The 10,000-nt window shown below is 42.8% G+C and overlaps 3 long non-coding RNA genes across 6 annotated transcripts; 2 read left to right on the top strand and 1 right to left on the bottom strand.

Moving 5' to 3' along the window:
* The first annotated feature begins 699 nt into the window (after positions 1-699).
* On the top strand, positions 700-2,716 carry LOC126987315 (uncharacterized). Of its 4 annotated transcripts, XR_007740716.1 has the most exons (4): positions 1,334-1,350; positions 1,483-1,548; positions 1,615-1,680; positions 1,807-2,716. It is a non-coding gene; the product is annotated as an uncharacterized LOC126987315 (long non-coding RNA). The 4 variants fall into 4 exon arrangements; XR_007740718.1 differs by lacking the exons at positions 1,334-1,350; positions 1,483-1,548 and adding an exon at positions 700-1,215 and having other exon boundaries at positions 1,807-2,712; XR_007740717.1 differs by lacking the exon at positions 1,483-1,548 and having other exon boundaries at positions 1,277-1,350; positions 1,807-2,712.
* A 95-nt stretch (positions 2,717-2,811) lies between these two features.
* Positions 2,812-3,449, bottom strand: LOC126987318 (uncharacterized). The gene is made up of 3 exons (XR_007740721.1): positions 3,359-3,449; positions 3,179-3,328; positions 2,812-3,118 (listed from the first exon to the last, which is right to left on the bottom strand). It is a non-coding gene; the product is annotated as an uncharacterized LOC126987318 (long non-coding RNA).
* Positions 3,450-6,023: 2,574 nt separating this feature from the next.
* LOC126987313 (uncharacterized) lies at positions 6,024-8,032 on the top strand. Its single transcript, XR_007740714.1, has 3 exons — positions 6,024-7,207; positions 7,298-7,417; positions 7,569-8,032. It is a non-coding gene; the product is annotated as an uncharacterized LOC126987313 (long non-coding RNA).
* Positions 8,033-10,000: the final 1,968 nt, after the last annotated feature.

The raw sequence follows: 10,000 nt of genomic DNA, 5'->3' as shown, positions 1-10,000 counted from the left end.
AAAAATAGCGAATATGTTTTTATTTTACACACACACACACACACACACACACACACACACACACACACACACACACACACACACACACACACACGCAAATTTAATAATAGACACTGTGATAGATATTCATGAAACTGTTATATTTGCATTTCCATCTAACATCACACACACACACACACACACACACACACACACACACACACACGCACACGCAGATGGATTATCGGAAATAGGAACAGTGATAAAGAATACGTACATGATGCTGTGTACGTGTGTGTGTGTGTGTGTGTGTGTGTGTGTGTGTGTGTGTGTGTGTGTGAAGATTTGCATGTGAGATTGGGAGTAATTAACGTGTATATTTCAGGTAATTCCCATAGTAGTAGTAGTAGTAGTAGTAGTAGTAGTAGTAGTAGTAATAGTGGTAGTAGTAATGGTAGTAGTAGTAGTAGTAGTAGTAGTAGTAGTAGTAGTAGTAGTAGTAGTAGTAGTAGTAGTAGTAGTAGTAATGGTAGTAGTAGTAGTAGTAGTAGTAGTGGTAGCGGTGGTCGTAATAGTGGTCATTCCGGCTTGGGTCTTACTTTTATTCACTTCCAAACGACTTGCGTGGTGGTCGTGGTGGTGGTGGTCGTGGTGGTGGAGGTGGTGGTGGTGGACGAATGGAACTATATGATAAAATAAATATATTCTCTCTCTCTCTCTCTCTCTCTCTCTCTCTCTCTCTCACACACACACCTGTTTGCACTTCCTTACACACCTGTACGCGTGAAATTAATTAGACTTCATATACACACACACATACCTGCGCGTACACCTGTCTTTTTGCTAATGTTAATTGATAATAACTTCTTCACCTTTGCTTATTGGAAAGGAAATAATAATAATAATAATAATAATAATAATAATAATAATAATAATAATAATAAGTGCTAGTAAGTCTGTTTTATTTGTTAACTTCTAATGATGAAAAAAAATGTAGTGGAATATGACATTAAAAAAAGAAAATTATATAGTTAAAAAGTAAAGAAAAGAATGAAAAGATTAGAAAGACGAAAAAACTGAGCTATTTTCCTATTTTCCTCATTTTCCTTCAATTATCACTTTCTTAAACACACTCAAAGTCAATATAGAGTGTAGAAGTTGAACGATTAATCTATTCTCGTGTTCTTCTCTATCTATCTATCTATCTAGTACTATTTTGGCAAGGCTTTGGTGGAGGTTGTGTTAGTGTGTCCATGGGTAGTGTTATGAGCCTGGTGTTAGTTTGGCAAGGCTTTGGTGGAGGTTGTTGTGTTAGTGTGTCCATGGGTAGTGTTACGAGCTCAGTGATAGATTGACAAGGCTTTGGTGGAGGTTGTGTTAGTGTGTCCATGGGTAGTGTTATGAGCCTGGTGATAGTGTGACAAGGCTTTGGTGGAGGTTGTGTTAGTGTGTCCATGGGTAGTGTTATGAGCCTGGTGATAGTGTGACAAGGCTTTGGTGGAGGTTGTGTTAGTGTGTCCATGGGTAGTGTTACGAGCCTGGTGATAGTTTGGCAAGGCTTTGGTGGAGGTTGTGTTAGTGTGTCCATGGGTAGTGTTATGAGCCTGGTGATAGTGTGACAAGGCTTTGGTGGAGGTTGTGTTAGTGTGTCCATGGGTAGTGTTATGAGCCTGGTGATAGTTTGGCAAGGCTTTGGTGGAGGTTGTGTTAGTGTGTCCATGGGTAGTGTTATGAGCCTAGTGATAGTTTCAGGCTTAGGTAGAGGTTGTGTTAGTGTGTCCATGGGTAGTGTTATGAGCCTAGTGATAGTTTCAGGCTTTGGTGGAGGTTGTGTTAGTGTGTCCATGGGTAGTGTTATGAGCCTGGTGATAGTTTGACAAGGCTTTGGTGGAGGTTGTGTTAGTGTGTCCATGGGTAGTGTTATGAGCCTGGTGATAGTTTGGCAAGGCTTTGGTGGAGGTTGTGTTAGTGTGTCCATGGGTAGTGTTATGAGCCTGGTGATAGTTTGGCAAGGCTTTGGTGGAGGTTGTGTTAGTGTGTCCATGGGTAGTGTTACGAGCCTGGTGATAGTTTGGCAAGGCTTTGGTGGAGGTTGTGTTAGTGTGTCCATGGGTAGTGTTACGAGCCTGGTGATAGTTTGACAAGGCTTTGGTGGAGGTTGTGTTAGTGTGTCCATGGGTAGTGTTACGAGCCTGGTGATAGTTTGACAAGGCTTTGGTGGAGGTTGTGTTAGTGTGTCCATGGGTAGTGTTACGAGCCTGGTGATAGTTTGACAAGGTTTCTGCACCTTGGACGTAAAGAAACACTCATGGGAACCCAAATAAACTCCTTTGTGGTCTTTGTTAATAGTTGTGAGTTTCGAAAGCGTCTCAGGATATGACTTCACAACCCAACCCTTAAGCAACACACCAATTTTATACTCTGTTATCTCTCTTGCTGTCATATCCTGTTAGTTTCCACGTATTCAAGTAGTAGTAGTAGAAGTAGTAGTAGTAGCAGTAGTAGTAGTAGTAGTAGGGACGAGAAATATGAAAGCACAGTCAATCATTCCTCTTGCATAATATTCTTGGACAGTTTGATTTTTCCTTTTATTTTGTTATTTGCTTGTTTGTTGGCTTTCTGTGTGTGTGTGTGTGTGTGTGTGTGTGTGTGTGTGTGTGTGTGTGTGAGTGTGAGTGTGTGTGTGTGTGTGAGTGAGCGTGAAGAAAATGGAATAATGAAATGAAGGTGAGAGAAAATGAATGCGTGTAAAAGAACGTGAATAAGTTAGAGAGTTTGTGAATAAAAGATTGTGTGAAGGGATGGTGGTGGTGGTGGTGGTGGTGGGGAAGAGGAGGAGGAAAATAAAGAAGGGAATAAGGGAGAGAAAGAAAGGGAGGAGAGGGAGAAAAGGTAGGGAGAGAAATTATGAATATTGAACCAGAAAGAAGGAAGAAACGAGAGAGAGAGAGAGAGAGAGAGAGAGAGAGAGAGAGAGAGAGAGAGAGAGAGAGAGAGAGAGAGAGAGAGAATATTCAACCTTTCTCAGCATCCACCAATGAGATTCAACCCTTCCAAGCATCCACCAATGAGATTCAACCCTTCCCAGCATCCACCAATGAGATTCAACCCTTCCCAGCATCCACCAATGAGATTCAATCTTCCCCAGCATCCACCAATGAGATTCAACCTTCCCCAGCATCCACCAATGAGATTCAACCTTTCCCAGCATCCACCAATGAGATTCAACCCTTCCCAGCATCCACCAATGAGATTCAACCTTTCCCAGCATCCACCAATAAGATTCAACCCTTCCCAGCATCCACCAATGAGATTCAACCCTTCCCAGCATCCACCAATGAGATTCAACCTTTCCCAGCATGCACCAATAAGATTCAACCCTTCCCAGCATCCACCAATGAGATTCAACCCTTCCCAGCATCCACCAATAAGATTCAACCCTTCCCAGCATCCACCAATGAGATTCGACCAGTCTCTTTCTTATCTTCCTTACTTCCCCTCCTTCTCTCCTCCTCCTCCTCCTCCTCCTCCTCCTCTCCTTATCTCTCTTTTTTACCTCCTCTCCTCTCTCCTCCTCCTCCTCTCTCTTCTTCTCTCCTCACTTCATCTCAAATCACAACATCAGAGAGAGAGAGAGAGAGAGAGAGAGAGAGAGAGAGAGAGAGAGAGAGAGAGAGAGAGAGAGAGAGAACTCGTACGTGACATGTTAAAAAGCTTCTCAACCACTCTATAGAAAAGAAATGAGAGAAAGAAGGTGAAAGGAAGGGAGAGAAAGGAGGGAAGGAGCAGACGAATAAAGGAGGAATAGGAAAGAGAGAATAAAGATGGGAAAGAATGGATGAGGAAATAAAGAAAGGAAGGGAAAGAGAAAAGAAGAATAAAGAATGAAAATAACGAAGGGAAAGGAAGGGAAAGAGAAGACAGGGAAGAAAAAAGAGATAGTGAAGAAAAAGAGAAAAACAGAGGAAAGGAAAAAGAAGAAGGGAAGAAAAGTGAAGAAGAGAAAGGAGAGGAAAAAACGAGAGGGGAAAAAAGAAGAAAAGATTAGGGAAGAAAAGACAGAAGGAGGAGGAAAGGAAGAGAAGAAAAGGGAGGGATAAAGAGTGGAGCTAGAAAAGAAGAAAGAGAGGAAAAGGAGGAAAAGAAGAGGAGAAATAAGAGAAGAGAAAGAGGAAATGGAGGAAAGTGGAGAGAAAAGAGAGATTAAGGAAGGGAAGAAGAAAAGGAGAGAAGGAAGGGAGGGAGAGAAAGAAAGGGAGAGAGGAAAGAAATCGTAGTAGTAGTAGTAATAGTAGTAGTAGTAATAGTAGTAGTAGTAGTAGTAGTAGTAGTAGTAGTAGTAGTAGTAGTAGTAGTAGTAGTAGTAGTAGTAATAGTAATAGTAGTAGTAGTAGTAGTAGTAGTAGTAGTAGTAGTAGTAGTAGTAGTAGTAGTAGTAGTAGTAATAGTAGTAGTAGTAGTAGTAGTAGTAGTAGTAGTAGTAGTAGTAGTAGTAGTAGTAGTAGTAGTTTCATAATAACTTTACTCTATATATATGATCGCCAAGTCATCCATTCATTAATACATTCCTTCAATCATTTATCATGTGACCTCTGACCTTTTCTGACCTCCGGCGCGGGCGTGAAGGGCAAATAACCTGACGAAGAGGAAGAAGAGGAGGAGGAGGAGGAGGAGAAAAAGAGGGAAGGGATGTGAGAGAGAGGAACTCATTATTATTATTATTATTATTATTATTATTATTATTATTATTATTATTATTATTATTATTATTATTTTTATTTCCTTCATTTTATTACTACGATTATTACTCTTATTGTTATTGTTGTCATCACCATTATCATCACTAATAATATAATTTTCCAATGTATATTTTCGAAGCTTTTAACTAATCTACGACAGAGGTTATATTTCTTTCTTCTTTCTCTGTTTTCTAAGTTTATTTATTTATTTTTCTCTCTGTTCCTTCACCTTTTTTTCCCCATAAAGCTTTGAGTAGTAGTAGTAGTAGTAGTAGTAGTAGTAGTAGTAGTAGTAGTAGTAGTAGTAGTAGTGGTAGTATAGTTGAACAGATTTTTCTTTCATAACAAGACAAACATAATAAAGTGTTTAAAGTGAGAGAGAGAGAGAGAGAGAGAGAGAGAGAGAGAGAGAGAGAGAGAGAGAGAGAGAGAGAGAGAGAGAGAGAGAGAGAGAGAGAGACAGACAGACAGACAGACAGACAGACAGACAGACAGACAGAGAGACAGACAGACAGACAGACAGGTATGGAAGAACAGATTTGAGAATAAGAGGAAGAAAAAAAAAGAAAGGAAGGAAGAGAAAGAGAAGGAGGAGGGGAAGAGGAGGAGGAGGAGGGAGGGAGGGAGGGAAGGAATTTAAAGGGAAGAAGAGAGAGAAGAAAAAGGGTAGGGAAGGGAGATGGAGAGAAAGAAGTAGAATTTTGCTCTTCTAATCAAATTATCTCTTCCTCCTCCTCTTCCTCCTCCTCCTCCTCCGGTTGGCAAAGGAGAGGAAAAGGAAGTGAAAAAAGTGGAGATTTTATCCATACTAAGTTTATTTTTCTTTCCTTCCTCCTCCTCCTCCTCCTCCTCCTCCTCCTCCTCCTCCTCCTCCTCCTCCTCGTGTTGTTTTCCTTGTCTTCCTCTTCCCTTTCCTTCTTCCACCTCCTTTCTTCCACCTACCCCCAACTTCCTCTTTCTCCTCCTCCTCCTCCTCCTCCTCTTCTTCTTCGCGTTGTTTTCCTTGTCTTCCTCTTCCCTTTCCTTCTTCCACCTCCTTTCTTCCACATACCCCAACTTCCTCTTTTTCCTCCTCCTCCTCCTCCTCCTCCTCTTCATCTCCCTCTCTTTCTCCTTCCTCCTCCCCTTTTCTTCTTCTTCCCTTTTTTCTCTCCCATCTCCCTTTCTTCTTTTCCCCTTCCCTTTTCCTCTCTTCCTTTCCTCCCTTTCTTCCCTCCGTTCTCCCTTTTTCCTCTCCCATCTCCCTTTCTTCTTTTCCCCTTTTCCTCCTCTTTCCTTCCTTTCCCTTCCTTTCTTCCCTCCCTTCTTCCCTTTCCCATCTCCCATCTCCCTTTCTTCTTTTCCCCTTTCCCTTCTCTTTCCTTCCTTTCCCTCCGTTTCTTCCCACACCTTCTATCTTTTCTTTCCTTTCCTTATTCTCTCTACGTTTACCAAAAGGAATCGAATCGTGTCACATTTTCCTCAATCATTTGCATAACTCAGGGAGGTCTTTAAGTACCTCAAGAAGCCACTAACCTCAATCACTCCAAGGTTGTTGTTTTTATGACTCCGAACTTAATCTTGAACTTGCAACAGCGGGGGTACAATTCAAGCTAGGCCTCTCTCAAACCGAGTCATCCGTCACTGGAACAACCTCACTGCGACGGGGAAGCGATCAACCAGGAGGGGGTCATTGTCGTAGGAGATCTGGACGGCATCACTGAAAAAAAAGGACAGCCGCGGTATGAGCCAAAGGGACTGACTGCTGCCTGATCTGAGCTTCCATGTTCCTTCCTCTTCCTGTATCCATCGGTTCTGGCCACACACTAGTATTTCTCACCCTCCAAAGCCCAGGGACACTTCTATATACCTCAATAAACTCCCAAACTCACTTCCTGGCTTCTCCGTACACTCGCCGAGGCTGCTGGGGGGTGACAGGCTACCGGAGATCATTTCAGCCTTCACCAGCAGCGTTGCCAAACTATCGTACACATCGCATTCCATTTTCGTAGTTTCTGATCAATAACTATAGCAAAAACAAGCAAACAAGATCAATAAATAGGAGTTTTAACGCTAACTTCAATTTTATATCGTTACTTGTGTGGGTACGAGAGTTTGCGGCTTAAAAGTGGTGAGTACGATAATTTGGCAAGGCATACTTCATACATTTCACCATACCACTGTGCAATCCAAGTCACATTTCGCTCATTCATTTGCGCAGTTCTTCACTCACGCCAACACACAATTGAAATGTCTACAATGATTACGGAAGCCTGGCTGTTAGTGCGTGGGTGTCTGAGTCCATAGTCCACTGACGCGCTCCACCTCCACATCTGCAAAAGTACAAAAAGTGGAGTAAAGTTGAATCTCATTGGTGGATGCTGGGAAGGGTTGAATCTCATTGGTGGATGCTGGGAAGGGTTGAATCTCATTGGTGGATGCTGGGAAGGGTTGAATCTCATTGGTGGATGCTGGGAAGGGTTGAATCTCATTGGTGGATGCTGGGAAGGGTTGAATCTCATTGGTAGATGCTGGGAATGGTTGAATCTCATTGTTGGATGCTCGGAAAGGTTGGATCTCATTGGTGGATGCTGGGAAAGGTTGAATCTCATTGGTGGATGCTGGGAAGGGTTGAATCTCATTGGTGGATGCTGGGAAGGGTTGAATCTCATTGGTGGATGCTGGGAAGGGTTGAATCTCATTGGTGGATGCTGGGAAGGGTTGAATCTCACTGTTGGATGCTGGGTAGGGTTGAATCCCATTGGTGGATGCTGGGAAAGGGTTGAATCTCATTGTTGGATGCTGGGAAGGGTTGAATCTCATTGTTGGATGCTGGGAAGGGTTGAATCTCATTGGTGGATGCTGGGAAAGGTTGGATCTTATTGGTGGATGCTGGGAAGGGTTGAATCTCATTGGTGGATGCTGGGAAGGGTTGAATCTCGTTGGTGGATGCTGGGGAAGGTTGAATCTCACTGTTGGATGCTGGGAAGGGTTGACTCTCATTGTTGGATGCTGGGAAGGGTTGAATCTCATTGGTGATATTTCCTACACAAAAAAAATATGACTGGACCCCTGTAGGTATTGTCACAGAATAGATTTTTGTGTGTAGATGTGACTGGACTGGAGCCATTTAGGAATTGTGACCGGCTGCCTTTTGTGTGTAGATGTGAGTGGACCCCTGTAGGAATTGTAACAGAATAGATTGTTACGTGTAGGAGATGACTTGTATCCCAGTAGGAGTTTTGTCACTACTCGCAAAACCGCAAAAGCTGTAGATGTGACGTTTAGAAAGTGTGTCGTAGGAGATGTGGCGCACCCCCCTCCCCCCCCCTCCCACCCCCATTTCCACGGACGGCATCACTGAAAAAAAAGGACAGCCGTGTTATAACCCAAAGGGACTGACTTGCCTGCTGATCCGTGCTTCCATGTTGCCTCCTCCTCCTCCTCCTCCTCCGTATGAATAGAAAGAGGGGAAAGAGATATTTTTAAACCCTTCTATTCACTTCTCTTCCCTTCTTTTTCCCCCTCCTCCTCCTCCTCCTCCTCCCTCTCCTCCTCCCTCTCCTTCCCTCCCATACTCAGTCTCTTTACTCTCACGATTATAAGAGTTTTCCCTCACTCCACTTTCTCTCCCCTCTTTCTCTCCACTTCCCTCCCCTTTCTCTCCTCCCTTCTCTTCACTTCCCTTCCCTTCCCTAATCTTCTCTTCTCTCTTCCCCTTTCCTTCCCTTCCCTTCTCTTCACTTCCCTTCCCTTCTTTTCTTATCTTTTCTTTCTTCCCTTTCCCTTCCCTTCCCTTCCTTTCCCTTCTCTTCTCTTCACTTCCCTTCCCTCCCTTCCCTTCCCTTCCCTTCCCTTTCAATTTCTTTACTCTCCTGCCCTTTCATACTTTCAGAGGGAGAGAGAGAGAGAGAGAGAGAGAGAGAGAGAGAGAGAGAGAGAGAGAGAGAGAGAGGGGGGGGGGCTGTTCGTTATCTCTAAATAAAGCGAGATTGAAAACTTGCATTGAAACCGTCACGGGTGAGGAGTGTGTGTGTGTGTGTGTGTGTGTGTGTGTGTGTGTGTGGATATGAATGTGTTTGTAGTGTGTCTCTTTCTGTGCGTGTGTGTGTGTGTGTGTGTGTGTGTGTGTGTGTGTGTGTGTGAAATCATTGTATAATCTCTCTCTCTCTCTCCAATAAAAAAAAATACTAAAAACAACAACAAAAGAGAGAGAGAGAGAGAGAGAGAGAGAGAGAGAGAGAGAGAGAGAGAGAGAGAGAGAGAGAGAGAGAGAGAGAGAGAGAGTTCTCGTTGTAGTTTCTGGTAACCATGACAACGCAATCAGAAGAGGAGGGGGGGAGGGAGGGAGGGAGGGAGGGGGAGAGAGAGAAAGGAGAGAAAGGAGGAAGGGAGAAACAGAGGAAAGGGGGAGGAAGAGAAATGGTAAGAGACAGAAGAGGAGGAGAAGAAGAAGAAGAAGAAGAAGAAGAAGAAGAAGAAGAATACATAGGAATACATAGGAAGAACAGACACCAGAAGGCGGTCTATGGCGAGGGTGTCTGTTTACTACCGCTACCACTAGTAATCTACGTGTGGTAGGACAGGGTAGAATAGATGAAGGCTCCTCCCCACCCACCTCTCCCTTCAACGTGCCGGCAGGAAATAGTTAGAAGAGAGCTCTGTGAATGGAGCCCCCCCACACGTGAGATGCATACCCCATACCGGCGTCATCATCATCATCTATTTACGAATTGTCTTAAAAATCAACAGAAAAATAAAGAAAATTAAAGAAAACCAAAGAAAACGAGAAATATTAAAAAAACACGAATAAGAAAATTAAAAAGAAAAGAGAGGAAAGAAAAAGAAAATCGAACGAGAGAGTAAATTAAGAAAAAAGAAACGAATATTAAAGAAAAGAAAATAAAAAAAGGAAAAAAAAGAAAGTTCAAAATAAAACGAGAGAAAAAATTAAGGAAAAATAAATAAAAAAATAATAAAAAATGAGAAACGAGAAAAAAATAAAGAAAAATGAAAAAAAAGAAAAAGTGAGAAAATCTGAAATTAGGGTTAGCTTTAATTTTTCTACACGTGTTCACTAATGACCGGAAGGAGGAAGTACCCACACACCTGCCCTAATTAGCACACACACACACACACACACACACACACACACACACACACACACACACACACACACGTAACGATCTGTCTATGTATCTCTCTCTCTCTCAGTTCATTTCACTTAATCAGAGAGAGAGAGAGAGAGAGAGAGAGAGAGAGAGAGAGAGAGAGAGAGAGAGAGAGAGAGATTGTTTGACCTT

Source organism: Eriocheir sinensis, chromosome 64 (assembly GCF_024679095.1).
Source record: "Eriocheir sinensis breed Jianghai 21 chromosome 64, ASM2467909v1, whole genome shotgun sequence".
Classification (NCBI taxonomy): domain Eukaryota; kingdom Metazoa; phylum Arthropoda; class Malacostraca; order Decapoda; family Varunidae; genus Eriocheir; species Eriocheir sinensis.
This window is presented reverse-complemented; position numbering and strand designations above follow the sequence as displayed.